This window comes from Pleurodeles waltl, chromosome 6, assembly GCF_031143425.1.
Source record: "Pleurodeles waltl isolate 20211129_DDA chromosome 6, aPleWal1.hap1.20221129, whole genome shotgun sequence".
Lineage (NCBI taxonomy): Eukaryota > Metazoa > Chordata > Amphibia > Caudata > Salamandridae > Pleurodeles > Pleurodeles waltl.
Window position 1 is genome coordinate 520,589,641 of NC_090445.1, and position 25,103 is coordinate 520,614,743.

General features: G+C 44.8%; 1 protein-coding gene across 1 annotated transcript in view; it reads left to right on the forward strand.

Annotated features, from left to right (window-relative positions):
- Nucleotides 1-25,103, forward strand: part of TAFA3 (TAFA chemokine like family member 3) — a 696,205-nt gene that overhangs the window by 15,597 nt on the left and 655,505 nt on the right. The window lies entirely within an intron of this gene.

The following is a 25,103-nucleotide window of genomic DNA, read 5'->3' on the forward strand; positions in this document are numbered from 1 at the left end:
CCCTCTTCTCGCCATGACCAAGCAAGTCAACGCCGTGTCCTCCGCCTGCTTCCTCACCCTCCGCATGCTCCGCAAGATCTTCCGCTGGATCCCCGCCGACACCAGAAAAACCGTGACCCACGCCCTCGTCACGAGCCGCCTGGACTACGGCAACACCCTCTACGCCGGGACCACAGCCAAACTCCAAAATCGCCTACAACGCATTCAAAACGCCTCGGCCTGCCTCATCCTCGACGTACCCCGCAGCAGCCACATCTCCGCACACCTGAGACACCTGCATTGGCTCCCAGTCAGCAAAAGGATCACCTTCCGACTTCTCACCCACGCACACAAAGCCCTCCACGACAAGGGACCGGAATACCTCAACAGACACCTCAACTTCTACGTCCCCACCCGCCCCCTCCGCTCCTCTGGCCTCGCACTCGCTGCCGTCCCTCGCATCCGACGCTCCACGGCGGGTGGGAGATCTTTCTCCTTCCTGGCGGCCAAGACCTGGAACTCCCTCCCCACCAGCCTCAGGACCACCCAGGACCACTCCGCTTTCCGTAGACTCCTAAAGACCTGGCTGTTCGAGCAGCGATAACCACCCCCCTCTGTCCCTAGCGCCTTGAGACCCGCACGGGTGAGTAGCGCGCTTTATAAATGCTAATGATTTGATTTGATTTGATGCTACAAGAATACCACAGTAAAACTAGTGACAACCAAAATACCTTTATAAATTAGGAATAGAAAACCTATCTATACACATTCATACTTAACTTGTTGATATTTTGTTCATCTATTGTTTTGTCATGACATTAGTGTTGCTTCATACTTAAAGCTTGATATTCCCTTACCATACCTAACAGCCTCCACAAATAGGGGTTTGCAGGGAGCTCTGCTCCACTGGCAAAGCTAATGGAGTTGTTGGAACTTCCCGCTCCACTTGGAGTGCAGAGTTATCCAAAAAACTCAACTAGCTCTGCCAGTGGAGGAGAGCTCACCCTGTGTGTGCTGCAGCCTAGTATGGACTGCACAGCACAAGCACAGACAGTCTGCGCTTGCACTGTGCAGCTCATAACTGGGCTTCAGCACGCACCAGAGCAGAGGACGGAGGCAGCCGCTGAAGAGAACTCGTCACCGTCGGACGATGAGGAGAGGAGGACCCCCAGGAAAACCCAGGTAAGTCCCTGTCGCTTTGGTTGTCGTTGTTTCTGCACACTGGTGCACAAACAAGGACTGAAATGGCAACTTTCACTGCCTACACCCCTGGCCTGAATTCAAGCCTGTGCTGTAGGCAGTTAAAGCTGCAGTTTCAGGCCTCTTGGGCATTGGCTTGTCCTGTGTGCACTGCACACGGGTCAGGCTGATGCACAACAGGCCTGGCAGCTTTCACTGCCAACGGCCCTCCTGCAAGAGCCCATCTCTGAAGCGCTAGGCAGGGTCGGGCCTGGCTGACTAGGGCCGATACTGCTTAGTGCTTCAGAGAAGGGTGCATTCAGGAGGAGTCCGCAGGGCATGGAACTCAGACTTCACAGAATACCACTGAGACTTTTTTAACTCAGTGGAATTCTGTGAAGCCAGACTCCATTTGCTCTGCCCAGGCCTATACACAACCCTGTAAATAACTCAAGTTCTCAGTGAAATTATTAATGTCTTCCCATATCAATAATGTCATTTGAAATGTCATCAGTGAAGTAATCAATAATGTAATTGAGCATGATATGAATGATGCAATATGTGAGATCATAAGCTGTGCACGGCGGGGGCACAAGCTGTAGTTAGCTCACTGAAATATAACCCGTGAATTTCAGTGTTTATTCGGTTTTTAATCATTAGTTTTCAACTAATTTCAATAGATAGCTAAATAAAACATTACTTTAACCTTTGCTTTATTTAATGAAATACAATGTATATATTAATTGAAAAAAACAAAGATTAAAAGGATGTTATAGTTAGGTGAAAATGTCACTGAAAACATAATGTTTTAAATGAATAAAACCATTGAAATCCAAAAGTTATAGTTATCTAAAGTAACTATAACTCATGCCCTAAAGTAACTATAACTCGCACACCCACCATGCACATGTGATTTCAAACGTTGTAGTGATGCTGTCACAGACAAAATAGAACGTTATGAGTGATGTAACATGTGAGATAATTACCAGCGCAATGAGTGGGCACAAGTTATAGTTACTTTAGGGCTCAAGTTATACTTACATGAGGTAACTACACCTGGTGAATTTAAGTGGCTTTGTTAGTTTAATACACTATAATTTTACAACATTTTCACCTAACTTAACATCGCTTTGTTTTTTTTCAGTGAATTTGATGAGGTTTTTTTTTTAATGTAATGTTACATATTTTTACAATTCCTAACTATAACGTCCCTTAAATGTTTGTCTTTTTCAGTGTACTTCTAGGTTTTTTATTTTAACATAAAGTAAGATGTCCATTTCTGTGCTTGACATGAGGTTGAGTACAGGGCCTAGCCTTTAGCCATACCCTTCACCCAACCACCTGCAAGTGCCCTACCTCCCACAGCACATGGCCTTCTGCCATGCACAGCATCTGGTTGGTATTGCAGGGCCTATTGGCTTTATCGAGGGGTAAATATATATATATATACATATATATATAATTATTTAGCACTGTTTAACGAATTTTCACCAAAAAGTGTTCCAGAGAATCTTTTTGTATATGAGAAGTTTCGGGTTGTTCCACTAGCGGGGGCCAAGAAAAAGGGGCAAGTCAAAAAAAGTGTATTTCCCATTATAATTCCCATAGTGATTTCGAACACGACTGCAGCCAAAACTGCTTACACCAAATTTGGCAGAAAGGTAGCTTTTGGTCCAGAAAGAAGCCTTTTTACTATTAGGTGTAAATCCATTCAGTAGTTTTTGAGGTATTAAAAGAAAAAGAAATATAGATATCTAGAGATGCGAAGGCTGCGTGAATACTCTCAGTCTGGTGCTGAGATCTGTTTGACTGTCAACATTTCAACCAGGAAGTGTTGGCAGCCATCTTGGGACTTGACTCCAGCCAAGTCCATGAAAAAAGGTAAAAGAAAAAAGAAAAGGGGACAAGGTAGGAACCACGCCAGGAAAAAATCATTAAAAAAGAAATGTTGCTGCAAATTTGCAACAACATTGCAAATTTGTGGTGACAATTTAAAAGAAAACAAGCACAGTCTCCTGCACTTGTTTAAGAAAAGCCCCTGGGCGAGCCAGGTACCGGAGGTCAATAAAATATAAAGGAGGCGAGCACACTGGCCCACCCTCCTGGACTTATTTATGCCTCTGGGACATCCACCTCCTGGGTGCTTAAATTCAATACTATACTAGGGGGCCACATGGCCCCTCCACACCCAGGGGACCATCTTTTCCCTGGGGCAAAATGGCTTAATATTAATAGGGGTCCTGAGGAACCCCCCTCTGCCACCCGGGACCACTACCTCCCTGGGGCTGTTTCAATTATATGCACGGGGGTGCTGCATGTCCTCCCAGCTTAAATATTATGCGGGGGCATGTGCCCCCGTGTCTTGGGGACCACCATCTCCCCAGGGCAAAATGCTTGCTCCCAGTAGCACCACCTCCCCGGGTCTTAAAGAAAATGATGAAGGGGGGCCGTTGTGGACCCCTGGTGTCGGGCCACCGCCAAGCGTGGCCCTGAATATTGCCACACCCACCTTCCCCCAGGGCTGGCTCCTGCTACATATGGGGTGCCCGCCCCCGGGACACAGCTGATTGCTCTGATTTGTCAGGCGCTTTGACAGCTCCCGGCAAGTCAGAGCAAACACTCTGCTTCCAGGGGGCGCGATCTGACAAAATGCTCCCGCCCCATGGGAGCAGAGGTTTCATCTCTTTCCCTGCCTGCAGAGATATGGGCTGGGAAGAGATGAAACGATTGCTTTTGCCCACAGGGAGCTGCATGTTTAGCAGCTCACTGTGTGCAAAATCAATGTCAGCTTCTGCAGGAGGCAGGGCGCTGGCTGGGACTGTAGGGACCTTGAGACAGATGGTCAGGCCTGGGAGATGAGGCCCCGGGGGCAAGATCGGCCTGTGGAGGTGGGGCTCCCCCCACATCCCCCGATGAAAATAAGATATTTTAAGGTTGGTCCTTGGGAGATGGTGTCCCTGGGGCCAAAATCGTGCGGGGGAGTGGGCTGCACCCCCTCCCCCATTGAATAGTGATGGGCCCAGGGGATGGGGTCCCTGGTGTTGAAATCAGCCAGTGTGGTGGGGGCCGCACAGCCTCTCTCCCGCACAGAACATGGTTCTCCCCTTAAATTGCTAAGAGTATACAAATCACCTGGAAGATGCGCCCGCTTGGTCACGCACAATCTACCTTAGTAGTATGCATATGTCTTCTCTTCTTTTGCCAGGATGATGGGCAGCTTCATAAAGGGCCCTCCAGTTCATTTCCCGCTGATTTTAATGGTGCATACTTGATGTTGAGGACTATGAGGACATCTCCACAAAACAAAGAAGCACTTACTTCATATAGATGAGAGGAAGGATCCTGGTTTGGTGGAGATTTATGTCTTTGTAGCCTCGTTGGCCTCTCTATAGGAGGATTCATGTTATCACAGAATTCTAGAGAAATGGCAACAGGAACAATCATGTTGCCAAAATGCACACATGGTCACTGGTGACATTTCTTTATGCTTCACTACACAGCTGCAGTGTAGAATACATCCTGGACATTTACCCAAGGAGGCAGAAAGAACTCGACTTAGGTAGGTGTTTTATGCAAAGCTGTGAACTCTTGTTGGATAAAAGGGCAGGTGAGGTTCCTTTGTGGCAGAGTCACTCACACAGCTACTGACACACCAACACAGCCACTCACACACCCACTTGCAGACACACTCAGACACTCACTCAGACACCCTAAACCCACTCACAGACCCACTCAGAGACTGAGGCACCCACGCATAGATGAACTGAGAAACTTACGACCCACTCATAGACCCACACACCCACTCACAGACATACTCAGACACTCATGCACCCACTCAAAGACACACTCAGAGACTCATGCACCCACTCACAGACCCACTTATATTTACGTACTCACAGACCCACTTAGACACTCATGCACCCACTCACAGACCCACTCAGGCATTCACACACCCCTCACAGACCCACTTAGATTCTCACACATACACTCACAGACCCACCCAGACACTCATACACCCACCCACAGAGATACTCTCACACCCAGCGACACAATCTTACACCTATTCTCACACCCAGACAGACACTCACTCCCACTCTCACATCCACATAGAGGCTCTCACACCAACTCTAACACCCAGAGAAACCTTTTCACACCTATTCTCACACCCAGAGAAACAGGCCCTACAGCCAACTCCAGCTGCACACGGCCAAAGGCCATGGGGAGCACGGGGTTGGGTGGTTAGTGGGGTTGGCCACAGGGACTGGTTGCAGGCCTGGCCTTGCAGCCAAACCCCACCATGCATAGCAGTGGTGGATGGATTAACATATAGTAATGAAAATTACTTTATGTTGAAAAAAAACACAGAAATTCACTGAAAAAAAACAAAGGTTACCGGGACGCTATAGTTAGGAAATCGAGTTTAAAAAAACATAGAAATTCACTTAAAAAAACAAAGGTTACAGGGGCATTAAAGTTAGGTTCTCAATTTACTCACACAAAAACAGAAGACTTCAGCAGTTATAGTTAAAGATATTTCAAGTAACTATAACTCCCGGCTTAAGGTAACTATAACTTGCGCCCTTGCCATGCATTGCTAATTACCCCAGATATTACATCACTCGTGACAACTTTTATATTGTCAATAAAAATATCAATAAAACATTGAAGTCAAATTATTGAAGAAAAACTGTACATGGCTGGGGCGTTAGTTATAGTTACCTAAGGCCTCAAGTTATAGTTACGTGAAATAACTCTAACTATAACTGCTGAATTTCTCTGGCTTTGTATGAGTAAATTCAGAACCTAACTATAACAACCCTGTAACCTTTGTATTTTTAAGTAAAATATGTTTATTTATTACCTTTCTCCAAAAGGCACCAACTTATCAAATGTATATTTGCAATGCAGTGCTTAGTTAAAGTGGTTATTATAAAGATGATAAATAAAGGTTCAATAAAAAAATCAACATATCTCTCAGTCTTACTTTTAAAATGTTTTTTAGAATTGTATTTTGTGGGCTGCAAAATGTTAAAAGAAAGACTCCAACTTGTTGATTATTTTGAAGTCCACACAATGCAATTTTTAAAGCAACCTCAATAGGGCCTTGCACTTCTGCTGAAGAGTAAAGAGCTCCAGCTAGGAGTGCTTTAAAAAATATTGTAAGCTCTCCTGTGGTCATGTGTTTCATGTCCCAGGAGACATAGGGCGTCATTACAAGGCTGGTTGTCTGAGGACAGCAAGCCTCATGGTGAGGGTTGTACCACTGCAATTGTGGCAGTCAGACTAACACATTATAACCCTGGCGGGTGGACACGACCGGGGACTGCTGTCTCCACCAGGCTTGTGGTTCCAGACAGTCCGATGGTGGTCTGAGTTGTACTCAGCCAGGCAGCACTGAGTTTAGGGCTGCCTGTCTGATTACAACTCAATTTTCTGCCAGCCTTCTCATGGTGGGGTCCCCCCCCATAGGAAGGCTGGCAGAAGTGCAGTGCTGGGACCACAGGAACCCCCCTGCCCAGCACCGTCAGAATATGCACTGTTTGCTACAATGTTCTTGCTGGTCAGCCCAGTGGGAACATTGTGATACGCTTGGGGGGGGATGCCACCATATTTGATATATATATATATAGATATAGAGAGAGAGAGAGAGAGAGAGAGAGAGAGAGAGAGAGAGAGAGAGAGATAATAATTGTTACATGGACTTCATACTTAGGAAACAGAAAAAAAAAATACATAGAGATTCACTTTAAATAGCAAAGGTTACAGGAACGTTATAGTTAGGCTCACATTTTAAATGGACAAAACTAAAACTAGAAATTCACTTGTTATAGTTAAACTTATCTCAAGAAACTATGACTTGTGCCCTAAGGTAACTGTTAGACTTGGCATACCTGGTGTGTTCTCCCCTAACTTTGTGCCTCTGCTTCCCAGGTTGTTTCTGTGTACTGGACTCTGTTTTTGCTGCTTTGTTTGCTCTGGACACTTTAACACTGCTGACCAGTGCTAAAGTGCAACTGTTCCCTGTGTAAATGATATGTGTAATTGGCTTTCCCTGATTGGCATATTTGATTTCCTAGTACGTCTCTAGTAAAGTGCACTAGAGTTGCCCAGGGCCTATAAATCAAATGCTACTAGTGGGCCTACAGCACTGGTTGTTCCACCCACATGAGTAGCCCTGTAAACATTGCTCAGACCTGCCACTGCAGTGTCTGTGTGTATAGTTTTAAACTGCCAATTCAACCTGGCAAGTGCACCCACTCACCAGGCCTAAACCTTCCCTTTTTCTGAATGTTAGGCACCCCTAAGGTGGGCCCTAGGCAGTCCCATGGGCAGGGTGCAGTGTATGTTAAAGTTGGGACACGCACTGATAAAGTACTGCTAAATTCAGTCTTCACTGTTGCAAGGCCTAGCTCTCTCATAGGTTAATACGGGGCTGCCGTTAAATAACTTTAAAATGCAGATTCCCTTTGGGAGCCAATTGAAATATGGAGTTTAGGGTCTCTGAACTCACAATTTAAACATACATCTTTAAGCAAAGTTGGTTTTTAGATTGTTAGTTTGAAAATGTCACATATAGAAAGTAGCCATTTTCTTGCTTAAACCATTCTGTGAATCTGCCTGTTTGTGGACTGCGTGTCTGGGTCAGTTTGACAGTTGGGCTGTTTGTGAGTCCCCTCGAGATAGTGAGACAAAAGCATATCCTGATGAGCCATCTGTGCTAGAGTGGAGGGAGTTGTGGCCACTTACACCTGAATGGGCTTTGATGGCCCTCTAACAATGCAGTCTCCAACCACCAGGTGTGTGTCTGGGGCTTGGCCTGGGCAAGGTAGGATCTTGTGAACAACAGGGAATTCCCTTTGAAGTAGGCCTCCTTCAAAAGCAGAAAGGGATATAAGTATTAGACCCAAAACCCCTGAAAATCAGATTACTTCTGGAACCAAGAGGAACTGCTGCCAAGTCGAAGAGCTGGAGAGCCGGAGCAGGAGTACTTCCCCTTTGCCTGAAATTGTGCTTTGCTGGGTTGGCCTGCAGTAGCTGCTTCTGCCTGAGAGAGGACAAAGACTGAATTTTGTGTGACTGCCCAGTGGGGAAGAATCTCCAAGGGCTTGAACTGAGCTTGCCTCCTGTTGTTGAAGTCATAGGGACATCAAAGACTTCACTCTGCCAGCACCTGGACTTTCTGCTGAGGCTTCTGATCTGCCAAGTGGTGCCCTAATCTGTCTCTGAGTCCTTGAAAGGTGAAGCTGGTGGAAAAGGACAGAAATCCATGCACAGACCACCATACGGGTAAACTGTCAACGCACCATCTGTAACGTGGCTAATAAACGACGTGCGCCGGCCTTGCGTCTAAAATAGTAATTCCATCTACACTGTGGCTGCGAGATCGACACATCACAGCTGGAGAAATGACGTACAACACTCGCTAGCAGTTGCTGATTATGACACAAGCCCCACGCAACGTGTTTTTCTGACACTGAGCGACCGGATTTCGAAGGCAACATTGCTGGATGTGAAACGCAAAGCCTGCCCGGACCCATGGTGCCCATCTGGGAATCGATGCATCGCTTTCTTGCAGGAGAGAGGAAATGACACTCGCCGACCCAACTGGAAAAGGAGTGATGCACGGTCTCGCTTGCAAGTGAGAAATCGCCATTCCCTGTTGCTATCACCTCCTAACCACCCAACCCTAAGAGAGAGAGAGAAAGTGAGAAATTAAGAGTGAGGGTGTGCTGATTTTTGTGAATTTGTCACAATAAATTCCCCTGTTATAGTTATAGTTACGTCAAGTAACTGTAACTCATGTCCTAAGGCAAATATAACTCGTTCCCCCAGCATGCACAGTTTTTTCATCAAAATTTTTACTGCAAATATTATACTGATATTATCAATGATGTTATCAAAGATGTCCTAAGTGCCGTAATTTGTGGGGTAATTAGCAGTGCATGTCGAGGGCGTGAGTTATAGTTATCTTAGGGAACGAGTTATAATTCTTGTGATAACTCTAACTATAACAGATGCATTTCTATGGTTTGGTACGTTTAAAATGTGAGACTGACTATAACATCCTTGTAACCTTTGTTTTTTAAGTGAATTTCTATGTTTTTAGGTTGAGCGTAAACATACGACCTCTTGTATAATTTTAAGTATACCTCTTCTGTGGGGTTCCAGCTATTTAATTTGTTAGTTTCAGTGTCATTTAAAAATCCTTGCTTGCTGGTGGTCAGTCATGCCTCTTTGTCCCTCCTTCTGTGTGGGAGCCGGGACCAACTACTGTATAATTATGCTTTGTCCTATTTATCTGGTCTGCAGGGACATTTTTTTACTTTCTTTATGGCTCCTGTCCAGGGAAGCTTTCCTTTTTATTTGTAGAGCATTCTAGCTGTAAACAAGGCTATAAATCAGTCTGTTTTTATGGTCACATTTGGTCTTTATGGGCTCTCTGCACCCTCTCTCGGCTGCCTGGTTCCCACCCTTCCTCTACCACGTGTTCTTGCCTGGAGGATCACTAGTAATTGCTTATAGCCTAGGCACCCAGCTCTACCAGGGCTCCAGAATCCTTAGAGACAGTTTCCACTTCTGCTCCATGATGGGATACCACTCACAGCTCCATCAGTGCACTTCAGTTCACACACTCTAAGCCCTCAACTGGGCTAGTGCCAGAATCCCACACAAGCTGTCTGCCAGAACACCTCACTATTTGCAATCAGTACACAGTGCTGTTGCAGTACTGGGACATCACGCGCAGCTCCATCAGTGCACCCCAGTTCACACGCTCCAAGCCCTCATCAGTGCCAGTGCCAGGAACCCCACGCACCCTGTCTTCCAGAGCACCTCAGTTCTTGCAGTCAGTACACTCAGCTGCTCCAGTACTGGGACCTCTGGTGCAGCACCATCAGTGTACCTCCCTTCACACACTCCAAGCCCTCAGCTTTGCCAGGAATCCCACGCACACTGTCTGCAAGACCACTTCAGTTCTTGCAGTCAGTACACTCTACTGCTCCAGTACTGGGACCTCATGCGCAGCTCCGTCAGTGCACCTCCGTTTATATACTCCAAGCCCTCAGCCGTGCCAATGCAAGGAACCCCATGCATGCTGTCTGCCAGAGCATCTCAATTCTTGCAGTCAGTACACTCTGCTGCTCCAGTACTGGGACCTCAGGTGAAGCTCCATCAGTGCACCTCAGTTCACACTCCAAGACATCAGCCATGCCAACGCCAGGGACCCCATGCACGCTGTCTGCCAGAGCACCTCAGTTCTTGTAGTTGGTACACTCTGCTGCTACAGTACTGGGACCTTGGGTGCAGCGCTATCAATGCCAGTGCCAGGAACCCCACATACACTGTCTGCCAGAGCACCTCAGTTCTTGCAATCAGTACACTCTGCTGCTCCAGTACTGGGACCTCGGGCGCAGCTCTATTAGTGCACATCCATTTGCATTTCCAAGACCTCAGCCATGCCAGTGCCAGGAACCCCATGCACACTGTCTGCCAGAGCACCTCAGTTCTTGCAGTCAGTACACTCTGCTATTCCAGTACTGGGATCTCTGGTGCAGCTCCATCAGTGCACCTCAGTTCTACCCTGTTGAGGTCACTTCCTTTCCCATACTGGGCCCCACTCACATTCAGTTCCATTATAGCAGTTCAATTCTAATATTCAGTCCCAATGCCAAGTCGGTACTGGACCCAAAAGAGCAAAACACAGCTCAGCCAGTGCACCTGAAGTCTAACATTCAACCCCACTATTGATGGGAACCACCACAGCTCCGCCACAATCCATCAATTCTAACATTCAGTGCACATCACTTCACATTACTAAGGCTCAAACACACGCCCTTCAGGACTCCTCGCTTCTGTGCTTCAGAGGCAATACCACTCCCATGCTGGGCACCACTCGCAGCTTCACCAGTGCACCTGCAGGCTAACACTCAGCAACACTGGCACACCCATACTAGGTTCCACACATAGCTCCATTAACATACCTCACTTATGCCTTGGTGTGCCCATTAACATTCCAGTATTGCAGCCCACATACAACTCTGTCAGCGGATCTCAACCCTCACCTGCAGTACCCCATTATTCCAATACCAGGAATTACACAGTGCTCCGTTTCTCATTCTTCACCCGCTGCCTTTCTATTATTCCAGCCCTGGGCTGGGACACAGCTCTGTCTATACTCCCAATCCTGATCAGAAGACCCCCAATATTGCTATATTCGGGTTCACATACAACTCTGCTTATGCACCTCCTGCTGTTCTGCAGTGCCCCCTGCTGTTTCACACTGTTTTCTGTTTGAGGAGCCAATTAAATCCATTCTTAGCTGCCATCTTTATTTGGGAGGGTCTCAATGTTTACTTTCTCCTCCACTTCTATTTTTCCAGCTCTAAAAATCCACACATTAACAGCTTTGCTCTTTTTTTCAACTGTTTATTTCTACTCCTCTCCTTTTTTTATGTCCCTCTTCCTACTGCTACCTCCTCTTTCAAACTTGCAAAATCGTGGTTATTTCTTTCCTTGTTTTGTTCATCTCTTTTTTCTTCATCAGGTGTTCATTCTTTCACTTTTTTTTCTCTTCCCTTCGTTCTTTCTTGGTACTTCTAGCGTCCAACGTGCAAGCGCTCTGACCTGTTGTATTCTCTTTGTGGGCTTTTAACCACCCCCTCTCTTGCTATTCCTGCTTTGGTGTGCTTGCTCAAAATGCTTCATTTTTATTGGTGCATTTTGTGAAATACCCTTCCTTTGTGTGCTGAGTTCCCTCCCTGGGATTTCACTAAGTTAACATTTTTGTTGGCCATCACACTAGGTCACACTTCATCCTGTTAAAACATGTGATGGCCTGTCCTCCGGTTTAGGTTTGCCCTTCATCCCAGCCGTGATTCTTTCTAGACATTCACACAGGGAGCCAATGGCCCTCATTACGACTTCAGTGATCTTTTCGGAAGACCCACAAAGCCGCGAGCGCCTGTTGGACTTTTTTGTTTATGCAGGGTCATCCCCAATCTTTTTGCCTCCTGCCTCCAATTTTTTCTGACCTGTTGCTGTTGGCTTTTGAACTCTGAGTTCTTTACCACTGCTAGCCAGTGCTAAAGTGCATATGCTCTCTGTGTAAATTGTAACGTTGATTGGTTTATCCTGTGATTCTTTCTAGACATTCACACAGGGAGCCAATGGCCCTCATTACGACTTCAGTGATCTTTTCGTAAAACCCCCAAAGCCGCGGGCACCCTATTACTACTGATTTCAGAATTCTGCCTGAAATCTGGTGCAATTCTGACACCAGTCATGCTGGCGGTTGGCAGTGGAGAGGTGGTTCCACTGCTGGCACCACCATGCCAAAAGGACGCTACATGACATATTACAACACGTAATATGGCATGGAGGTGTCTTGATGGTGGGGCACTACCAGCAGTGGAAGCGCTGGGACCCGTCCCATCCCTGATGACCTCCTCAATGGACGAGGTAAGTGGATTATCTGACCGGGGTGTGTGTGTGTGTATGAGTGCGTGTGACTGTTGTGAATGAGGGGGTGGAGGGTGTTTGTAGGTGCGTGTCAGTGAGTGATTGTGGATGGGGTGAGGGTGGTGTGAGTGTTTGTGGATTGAGGGTAGTGGTGCATGTGTGTAAGTGGATTGGGGAGGGGGTGTGAGTGTTTGTGAATGGGGGCGAGTGCATGAGCGCATGTGTGTGTGATTGAGTGCGTGAGTGCAACTGAGAGGATGGAAGTGGTGAGTGTGTGTATCCATGTGTATGTAAGTGGACGTTGAGAGGGGTGAGTGTTTGTGTGAATGGACAGGGGTGCATGTTTGTGTGAGTGGATGGGGAAGGGGTGTGTGTTTGTGTGATTGAATGGAGAGAGCATGTGCGTGTGTGTCAGTGGACAGGGAGAGCGGGTGAGTGCATGTATGCAGTGCAGAGGGAAAGGAGGTGCTTGGGGAGTGAATGTATGTATGGGCTGGAGGGGGAGGGGGGAATGTATGTATGCACTGGGGAGAGGGGGAGGGGTGTTTGTAATTGATGTATGCGCTGAAGGGGGTAAGAATGTATGTATGCTCTGGAGGTGGGAGGGAGGTGTGAATGTATGTATGCACTGGAGGGGGACGGGGAGTAAATGCATGTGTGAATGCAGTGTTTGTGTATGTATGTTAGTGTGAATGGGGGTGTATGATGCGAGTGCATAGGTGAATGGGGGTGTGTTTGTGTGTGGGAGTATGTGGGTGCATGTGTGCTGTTATGTGGATGTGTGTGCGGGAGTATCCGTGTGACAGGAATGCAGATTCCTGTCACTGGAATACAAGACTGCCAGCTTTTTCTGGCAGTGTGACCGCCAGATTTGTAATGATAACCAATAACTCTTGCTCTCACGCTCATGGCGGCTTTGAATCAGCTTGCTTCTGTCAACTGTTTTACTCTTCATCTTCAATTTATACGCCAAGAAAAGTCAAGTTAGGAATTTACAATACTAATAGCTCTAACTCAAGCAAACGTGATGCAAATGCTTGTTTTAATTCTATTTCCTAACTATAACATCCCTGTAACCTTGATTTTTTTCAGTGAATTTCTATTTTGTTTTACCATATTGTATTTTCATTATTATATATTAATCCAACCACAGCTGCACATGGCCTGAGGCCAACCCCTTATATACACCTAACATTGCATCATGCACGGCCATCAGCTGGGGGTTGGCCGCAAAGCCTGGCGTGCAGCCAGACACTTCGGCCAACCTCCCCAACCACCCAATCACACACTGGGCATGTCTTTGTGGCTGTGTGCAGCTGGAGTTGGCCAAAGCCTGCCTCTCTGGGTGTAGGAGTAGGTGTGAGAGGGTATATCGCGGGGTGAGAATGGCTGTGAGAGTGTCTGTCTGGATGTGAGAATGGGTGCATCAGTGTTTTAGTGGGTGTGTCAGCCTCAACTTCCCATGTGAGGGGCTGTGACCTTAACCTTTAGGCCATAGTAGACTCCTTATTTTGATGTTTCTACACATACCTAGGGTAGTCAACCCATGCATGTGATTTGAAAGAAACATGAATGTTCCATCACTAGGAAGGTTGAACAGTCACAACACTAGTAAATAAACAAGCACACTGCCAAGCGATAGTAGGATTTGACCCTTCAGTCTTCTGAGTGACAGCACAAGACCTTGACCATTAGACCAGAAGTGACTATGTTCTGCTCTCCATCCAAATATAACTATAACATTCATACCAAACGTCTTGTTAGTTTAAGTATGTGAAGTCATTGTATGGGGAGATGATTGCAATGACAATCTCTCTCTCTCTCTCTCTCTTCCATCCCATTATGGAATGGAAGAGAGAGAGAGAGTGAGAGGTTTGTGGGGGAAGCCTCAAGGCCCCCGTGGTCCTAGTAGGCTCTCCAAATACTGTGGGATCAATGTTTTCATCTGAAACAGATGCTGTTTGACAGTTCCTGCTGTCAGAAAGCAGACTTTGCTTTTGCGTGGTGAAAGCTGGCAAAACAGGAGCTGGCCCTGGGGGTAACTGGTCCCCAGGGCCATCATTTGCTCCTCAAGGTGGGCCGTGTGGCCCCCATCCAATGAGCATTGCCCCTCAACAGTCCCCAGTGCCCTGGGGGGGGGCAGAGAGGGTGGTCCCCAGGGCTGTTGGGGCCACATGCACCCCCACACGGTATTTAAATAGAGCCCAAGGGAGGTGGCTGTCCCTCGGGCTGTGGGGGTGGTGGCTTTGTGGCCCCCCACACTGTATTTGAGTGTAGCCTGGGGCGGTGCGGTCCCCAGGACTGCAGGGGGGCCATGCAGCACCCCTGCATCATATTAGTTCAAATCCCCTTGGGAGGTGGTAATCCCCGGAGCTGCGGGGGACTGGGTGACCCCTGCACTTTCTTTACATAGAGCCTGGGGAAGTGGTGGTCCCTGGTGCTCTGGGGTAGCCACAGACCCCCCATGCGCTGTAATTAAATAGAAACCCAGGGAGGTGGTGGTCCCTTGGGCTGTGGGGGGCCCACGTGGCCCCCTGCATCATATCAGTTCAAAGCCCCGTAGAGGTGGAAGTCCCCATGGCTGCGGGTGGGTCCCCCACATCCATTTTGATAAGTGACACGGGGAGGTGGTGGTCCCCGGTGCTTGCAGGGTACACCCCCATGCAAAATGTAATGCAAAATGTAATTGCTTCTGGGACATGGCCGACCCAGGAAAATAAGCACAGGAGTGTGCACTTGGTGTTTTTGTTGGGCAGATCTGCCCAGAAAATGTAAAAAAAAACATATGCTTTGTTAAGTCCAGGAGTGTTCCCTCTGGGACCCAAGGACCAGAGATAACAGGTCAGTGTGCCCCTTTTCTCATTTTTTTCAATTTTTTTTCAGGAACTCGGCTGAAGTCCCTACATGACTGACAACACTTCCCTGTTGAAGTGTTGTCAGCCAATCAGATCTCAGCATGACATCGGGAGAGTTTGTGAAGCCTTCTTGTCTATTTATAAACAAATTTGTTTTTTCTTTAATTATTAAATAACTGCTGGATGGATTTACACCAAATATTAAAAAGGTCACTTTCTGGACCAAGAGCTACCTTTCTGCCAAATTTTGTATAATTCAGTCAAGTGATTCGGGTGTTATCACTGTTCAAAATCCCTATGGAAAAATTAATAGGGAAAAGGCGTTCTGAGACATCCCCTTTTTATCGGCCCCCACTTTACGGATCACCCCGAAACTTTCCAGACAGTAGCTCACGCAAGCGTCAAATTTTGGGGAAAATTTTGTGAAGATTTTTCAACTGGCGCCAAAGATATAGGCAAGTAAAAAAAACTATTTTTCTATAGAAACTAGGTCCTTACTATATATCAACTTCTTAAGTGCCGGTTTTTACTTTGCTGGAACGTGTATATATATATATATATATATATATATATATATATATATATTATTTTATTTTTTTTCCAGCAAAGTACAAGGCTGCACTTGAAGAGTTGGTTTGCAGATATTCTTTTGCATTAGTGATTCCATGCATGGTACAATGGAGAACTGATGTGATTCAGCTGAATTGTTGACCTTATTCATAATTAAGTAGCTATGTTAAATGTGATCAGCTGTGTGTGCATGCATTTTCCTGTTTGTGCATTTGTCTGTGACAAACAATCTGACTGTCCATATGTGTATTGCTTTGTGAGCATGAATGTTTGTATGAGTTAATGATTGTAGGTGCACATTATGGGGTGTGCGTATGTTGGAAGGTACACTTTGGAAGGCTAGTCTAAGGGTTTGGGTGTTTAATGTTTACTGTTGGTTACCCTTCACCAGTCATAACTAAACACTCACACACACACAGAAACACAGGAGCACACACAAAAAATGTAGGAAGCACAGATATGCCTTTTGTTGTTATATTGCATCTTTCCATACACTGACACATGTGTCCCAAGATACTGACCTGTACAGAATGTCAATAATATGGCCTCAGCACTGGCCCTTTAAGACTGGCATATAATTAGAATGAAGCCTTATTTAAAATGAGCGGGTAGTCTGTGCTCGTGGATGGCCAGGGACTGAGTAATACCAATCTGAATATATTACCTGAAGGCTAGGATTATTAGCACACAGCACATGAGCTGCAAACTGTAAACAACACCTGATGTTTTAGAAGAGAATGAGATACTAAATTAGATATCTGGTGTATCTTCCACTGTACAAAGGGAAGAAACCACAGAGAGTAAATCTACAGTAGTGTGTATTTTTGAACACAGTATAGTAATGTAGGAATCAACTGTTAAAATTATGCTATGGATTACATGGAAAAACTGGGCTGATTGCAGAAGTCCCCTTACTTTGTCTCCCCATTTTTTATTCATACTTGTGTTGTTCTGAGTCTGATGGTGTCCCGGGCCTGCCTTCCTGGCTGCTTTTGAGGTAAAGTTAACCCCAAATTCGACTTTGGAATTAAAAGTACTTCCTTAGTCCTAAGCTACCCTATGTCTACATATACGTCACCCTAAGATATGCCCTAAGTGCCCCCAGGGTAGGGTGCAGTGTAACTGTAAGCAGGGCCCCTATAAAAGATGTTTTATAAGCCCTGGTGAGTCAACAATATCTGTTGGACCTGGCCCTTTTTGCAGGGTCATCCCCAAACTTTTTGCCTCCTTCCTCCTATTTTTCTGACCATTTATTATTGGATTTAGGACTCTGAGCAGTTTACCACTTATAACCAGTGCTAAAGTGCATATGCTTTCTGTATAAATTGTATGTGTAATTGGCTTTTCCATGATTTGCATATTTGATGTACTAGTAGGTCCCTAGTAATCTGTACTAGGGGTGCACAGGGCCTGTAAATCAAATGCTACTAGTGGGCCTGCAACACTGATTGTGCCACCACCATGAGTAGCTCTGTAAACATGGTTCAGACCTGCCACTGCAGTGTCTGTGTGTGCAGTGTTTAAACTGCCAATTCGACTTGGCAAGTGCACTCACTTACCAAGCCTAAACCTTCTCTTTTTATACATGTAAGGCTCCCCTAAGGTAGGACCTAAGTAGCCCCATGGGCAGGGTGCAGTGTATGTTAAAGGTATGACATGTTTTGATGTGCTTTACATGTTCTGACAGTGAAAAAATGTCAAATTAGGTTTTCACTGTTGCAAAGACTATCTCTCTCATAGGTTAACATGGGGTCTGCCTTTAAATATCCCTAGAGTGCAAGTTTCTCTTTGAGAGCAGATAGAAATATGGAGTTTGGGGTCTCTGAAATTACAATTTAAAATACATCTTATTGTGAATGTGTTTTTTAGATTGTTAGTTTGAAAATGCCACTTTTAAGAAGTGGGCATTTTCTTGCTTAAACAATTCTGTGACTCTGCCTGTTTGTTGATTCCTTGTTTGGGTCAGACTGACATTTGGGCTGTTTGTGCATCTCCACTAGACAGTGACACAAAGGGTGCTGAAGTGTAACCTGCATATCCTGATGGGCCATCTGGGCTAGGCTGGAAGCAAGAGTGGTCACTTGCACCTGAAAGGTCTGTGCCTGCCCTCACACAAAGCAGCCTCCAACCCACTGGTGTGTGTCTGGAGCCAGGCCTGGGCAAGGCAGGATCCTGTAAACAACAGAGACTTTCCTTTGAAGTTTGCCTACTTCAAAGGCAGAAAGGGGTATAAGTAGTGGCCCCCAAACCCCAGCGTTTTAGATTACTTCTGGATTCAAGAGGAACCTCTGCCAAAGAGAAGAGCTGAAGAGCTGGAGGAGGAGTACTGCACCTTTTCCTGTCACTGTGCTTTGCTGGGCTGGCCTGCAGTTGCTGCTTCTGCCTGAAAGAGGCCAAAGACTGGACTTTGTGGTATATTCCTGCTTGTGCAGTGTCTCCCGGGGCTCGGACTGAGCTTGCCTCTTCTTATGAAGTCTCAGGGCCATCAAATATGTCCTCTGACAGAACCTGGACTACTGAGAATCCTGCCCTGCCAAGTGGTACCTTATCCTGCCTCTGGGCCCTTGAAAGGTGAATCTGGTAGAATAAAGACTGATATCCATGCACAGGAAGATGTGCAGGGAAAATTTCAATGCACCATCTGCAATGCGGCTGTAAAAATGATGCGCCATCCGCCTCGCAGTTGAAGTTGATGCACCACCTGTATCGTGGCTGGTAAATTGACGCATCACCTGCATCGTGGCTGGAGAAACGAGCTAACACCTGCTTACAGGTGCTGAAAATGACGCAAACCCCACATAGCGCGTTTTTCACCAGATTTCACATGCAACATTGCTGGGTGTCAAAAATCATCGTGAACCTGCGTGGACCTGAGGCACCCAATCTGGAAATCCACACATCGTTCCCTTGCAGGAAAGAAAAATGGCATATCGCTGACTTTTTGGATGCACACTAGTCTTTATTTTTGACGCAAGCCAGGTACTTTGTGTAACAACAACATTTCCATTGTTTTCTATGGAGGAGGACTCATTTTACTTTAAAAATGATTATCTTGACTTGTTTATGTTGGATTTTTGTTGTTTTGGTCCTGTTTGACTTACATATATATTGGCTATGTTTCTTATTTGGTGTGGTGTCCATTTTGTAGTGTTTTCACTGTATTACTGTGTGTTTGATACAAATACTTTACACATTACCTTTTAGACAACCTTAACTGCTTGTACCAAGCTACCAAGGGGGAGAGAAGGGGCTGTCTTAGGAGTGTAACTCCCTTACCCTGACTAGAGTGAGGGTTTCTGCTTGGACAGAGGGCAAACTGACTGCCAACCAGAGACCCCATTTCTAACAATAGCCACATTTGTTTTCCCCATTGTAGTGAAATGGCTCCAAAGGCTAACAAGGAGAGACTTGTTATTTTAAAAATGTAAAGTCTTATTTTCCCTAGGAAGGAGCAAAATATAGCAAGTTTGGTACCAAATTAAAAGTTATAATAAATCCAACAACCTGGCAATGTTGAAGTTAATATAACTAGGACAGGGAAAGAGTTGTTGCTAACAGTAACTAACTGCAGCCCTGCATTGTCCTTCTCTGGTTTGGCAGCCTCTGGTATCCTGAGCCAGGCTGCATTGGTGAGTGGTGAAGTGGCATGGGCTAAAACAAAGGAAGTATCTGGTGGGAGGAGCTCTGCCTCAGCAGATGGTAGAACAGGATGGGAGGAGATCAGCCAAACTGGATTTCATAGGAGGGAAGGTCATCTGGGACAGCAAATGGACCTCCCCCCTTTTCCTGCAGCCCCAGACAGCCAGGTGCCCCCTGATTAGACTAAGAGAGGGCTGAAAAGGGCTGTGTTAATGGAAACTTAGCCACACCAGCGGGTGAACTCAGCCAGATCTTAACTCTAAGATTGAATTTTTGCCATCTTGGATTTTAGGGTAATGTTGCTCCCTGGGATTAATTTTTTGCCACACTTTACAGGAAGTAGTCACTCAAGAGGGTGGTGGTCTGCAAGTGATTGGACAGGAATACCCCTGCTTGCTACCTCAGGAGGAATGATAAATATTGCAGAGCTGCCCCACACTCCAGATCCCTACTGGAAAAAGAAAAGACAAAGAAGAAATGCCCTGCTGGACCCCTGGCCTGCACGTGGACACTGCACACAGAAGGACTGCACCAGCTGCACACTTCACCAAGAAAAGGACTTTGCCTGACTTCTGCAACTCCAAGAAGGGACTTCCTGGAAGCTACACCTACAAAGGAGCTGTCCATATTCCCCTGCACCAAGACCTGCAAATATAGCCCAGCTGACCAGTGGTCATTTAAGGATGTGAACCAGGTACATTCTGAGAGTTGAAGTCCTAAACCCTGAGGAGCAACTCAGAGCTTGGGGTGAGTTCTGGACACCTGAAGGACCTTATAAGTACATCTGGAAGAAGATCCAGGAGTTTGGAGAAGTTTGGAGCAACTTTAGAAAAAAGCTCTATAAGTAGACTGACCCGAGGTCGTAGGTCAAGCAGGCCAACATCGACTGCTACCTGACCTGACTTGCAGGTTTGTCCCACTGAAAAGCTCCGGAGCCCCAGACTTCCAGGATTTGACCGGGGGCTCGTGGAAAGACAATCCGATGACAGTACACTGAAATCGGCTTTCTGAGGCGAGTTGCCTGATGTCGAGGAAGAAAAGCTCTAGAAATGTTTCTAAGACCGAACGTAGAAAACTTGACTGAGGCCACTTGCACAGTTTATTCAAAGAGGGCTCAAGCGAAGTTGGCCTCAACTTGTGACTTTGTCCTGGTCAAAGAAAAATCTTTAAGAAAACACCCAAGTGTGAAGGTAAAACTTTAACCGAGGCCTCCCGCTCAGTGTAGCCGAGCAGGGCTCCATTGCGGTCGGCCTCAAGTTTTTACTTTGCCCCGATGAGTATGACCCGATGTCCACAGTGGCGCTAGAAGACATTGAATCTTTAAAACTTCACATCCCTGGTTCTCCTTATTGGATTTTTGTCATTTTGGTGTCATTTAAAAGTTTAAAAAAAAGAATCTAGTTTTATAAATTGGTGTTTTATTTTTATTATGTTTTGTGTTTCTTATTTACTCTTTTGTTTATATTAAATGCTTTACACACCTGTCACCTAAGTTAAACCTAACTACTCGTGACCAAGCTACCAAGGGTTGAGCCAGGATTAATTTTTTGAGACCTTAACTGTACCTAGTGGGGTTTGTGGCCTATTCCTAAGTGTAGTTGCTTACCTGCCCTTACCAATAATTTACTTTCAAACAGATTACATTTTTATAACTTCATAGTCTCATATTTGTCCGTGATGCTTGTTCATCTTAGACGTGAGTATGAAGAGAATACAGTGGTTAAGGGCAGTAAAATGACTTGCATTCAGTTTTGCTGACTTAAATTATGCTCAAAGTTTATCTTGACTACATTAATGAACCCGATTCTTCCTGACTGATCAGCATGTCAGTGAATAGTATCTTCTTTATTTGAGAAATCCCTGTCTACTTTCTCCAGGTAAAGGATCCATAATTTACATTTCATTATAGGATGCAGATGAGGCCCATGAGGATGCATTAAGAGATTTTATTAGTGAGGAATGTGGGAAAGTGGAGAAGCTATATCCAACCATGAAAACTGGCAAATAGAGCAACCCTGGCTCACGACAGACACATACACTGATCTGTAGATACCAGTATGCACCCCTTGTAGCTTTTTCTTACACTGTGGAACAGAGCTTGGAATCAATGGATGGATGGATGGGTGGATGGATGTGGGAAAAAGACACCTTAGAGGGGAGCATGGTGTCACCTTAACTTACATCCATCAGTACACCGTGACATTATCAGTGATCAGCTCCTTCGAGTGCTGGTGTGAGCTCTGTGTAACCCCTTGAGACTGACTTAGAGCAACGGTGAAGATTATGAAAGTGATAGACAATGAAAAGAGAAGAAATTCAACTCCACACTTTATTTTAACCCCTTCAGCAATTCTGAGAGTGTTCTAGATAGTTTGCCTACATATGATCCTGCAAGGCTCTGCAAGGCTGATTTCCTCTGTTTTTCTTAGTGCTGGCAGTCCAAAATTATGCGGAGTTGGTTTATGAAAAGGTGTAGGCTCACATTATGTTATGCTTGTTATTGGCATTCTTCCTACTACTTTTCCCCTCCACCAATGTCCAGGTATGATTTCGAAAGCACGGTGGCAAGGAATTGACAGTGACACCTGATCCTTGGTATTAGCTCCCTTTGGTGATATATGAGTTGCTTTTATTGTAACTTGGACTTACCTCCCTAAAGAATAAGGACCATACATTATAGTGCCCCTAGAAAGAAACTCGGAGCTTCCAAAAACAGGTCCTCAATTATTGAGAAAATGGAAAGGAGGAATAATGTCTTCACTCTGTCCCCTTATTCCTGGATCAGCAAGACATGTCAGATTCGATTGGCAGCAGATTATCACCTTGAGGAAAATTCCTACGATGTGGACTTTTTTCCTCCTTGTGCACATATTGACTAGGACTTCCAGTCTCTTGCTTGTAAAACTCCTTGAAACCCTTTTTTTGCATAATGGTGCTGTGCAAAATCTATATACCATACCATGAAAATTACACTGACATCACCAGATGCCCCTCGTAGGATAAAACTCTTATTTCACGCATCTGAACATGATTAGCTGTAAATGCGAGTAACAGAAGGCCATTTGGAACACGTCAGTTCTCTTTCTTTGCATCTTCACAGACGTTCTTGAGAGAATCTTGCCTCAAAAACGAAGCAAACCTCTGAGAGAGTGTATCTGTACAGTACTCAACATCCCAACACTACACAGTTAATATTAAAGATACACAACAACCTTAAGCTAAAGGCATGCAATTTAATTTGAAAAAAAGAAGACACACATTTGCAAAGCAGAGAAGGGCTTTCAATATTTAGAAGCAAAAAAACTCAAGTGAACACTCAATGTGAAAAAGTACTGCATTCAAAATAAAACCAAAACATATTACCAGCGAACAATATGTGAGAAGTGTTGCACCAAGAAACTATAGAAAACCATAGAATAATTTTAAAAAATGGCACCAATTAAATAAATTGTAAATAGGTTATATTCAGTCGGTGGAAACCCATTCAACATGAAAAATATTCCCTAAAGAATAACAAGTAACCACATTATTCCCATATAAATCACTGGAAAAAACAATATGAAGCTATACCAATGAAAATGAAGGGTAAATATACCTACTAAAACACAATGAAAAATTATAATTAGTAAATTCAGAAAAAAAATTGTAAAAATAATGTAAACAAATCTGTGGAGAACCTCAAAGATAGGAAAAATAAAAAATATTATCTAGAACTTAAGTAAAGTTGATCAGATCCTAGGCACCCCTGTATTTTACTTGCAAGCACTCACAGCTGGATATAAAATGCGGGCATCTCCCTTGAAGGATTTTCCCTTTAGACCTAAACATCTTTCCGGTATTCGGAAATCTTGACAGGGCCAATTGAGAAGCTATACCTAAAATGGAGTCTATTAGGTTGGATGACCACAATGTGAAAAGTTTTAAATTAAAAAATAGTGCAAGAAAAAGCAATAGGCAGGTAAAATCTAAAAGATGTGGCGAGTTTTGGTATCCACAAGTACAGTTGCTTTTCCAGAGATCACAATCAACCCATGATACCTGGTATAAAGTGTTGTAAGTAGCTACGTGCCGACAAAATGCAAGCTGCAGACTGCATCACTCTGTAGTTCATATTATGACGTTCAAATGGCATAATATTATCTTTCTCTTTTTTAATGTTACCTACATATTCAAGACAGGTCTCGAATTTATCTGTCCACCTACCCATTAGTTTATAGGTTTATAGTGTTTCCTCCCAATGTTCTAAAAATGGGCACAGGGACAATGAGAACATCCTCTTTCTCTTCTTTATTTTCTGAACCTACAAATCATTTCTGCTCTAGTAAATATTCAGTATTGTATTGTCTATTTATTTTATATTTGTATAAAGTGCTGCAAGTCTCCTTTCATGCATCAACAAAACAAAGTGATGTATGGAATGGCTGAATTAATCTCAGCCACTTGCGATCGTTAGGGGCTGCATCCCAATCCATCATGTTATGCCTACCATGCCAGCTCAGTTTGGATTCAGCCATATGCAAATCAGCCTTCATTCTGCTCCTCAAGAGAACCGTCCAGCCCAAACTGTTAGGCCAGGTCCTTCCTGAATTGGAACTAAAGATGAAATGTTATATGCTAGCTAGGCTAAGATGATAGCCATGTGGTCTGGATGTCTAGGGTAGGATGGTAGGCAATGTCTAAGGCATCCACGTGAGAACACTGCAGTTGACATGTAGCATTTGTTTATTGAAGCTACATTCAAATCAGTATATTTTTCTTGATAATATTAATATCTTTGTAAGAATTTTCCTAAATGCAGATGTTGAAATGTGGAGTTATTACTCCACTAGCAACTACTACTAGTACTGTTAATAGAAATAGTGCTGTTGTGGACTACAGTTATTTTACGTTCTGATTTCAAATATTTGCAAAGACGTTGAGGTTTTTTCAGGTTATGGAACTGGCACCGGGGTCCTTGAACTTTGACAGCTTTGTCTTCAATCACAAGCATCTAACCCTATTTAAGTCTGGGATTCACCATAGCTGAAACTCTGAAACAATTATCTTTATCGTAGTACATGATTACACTGCATACAGACGATCCTGACTCTGACTACTGACTTTTTGGATCTATCTGTTTTAAAGATCACGAGGTACTGTGGAACGGTATGTAAAACTGGAAGGGATTAGTTGTGATGTTAATTTGGTCCACCCCCATGCTTAACCCATCATCACCTCTTTGTCCCCTTCCCTGCTCCTCTCATTACAAAATGAGACATTCATGCCTCCACAGACACTTTTCTAAGCCCAAATACCTGTAAACAATATACATAACACAAAACCCATCTCTCCCTCCTGATATATATAGCTTTGGCTTACCTGGAAACACCAAGCTTCATACTCATTTGAATGAAGTACCTGAGGCGGAAGAGAGAGATGTAGTGA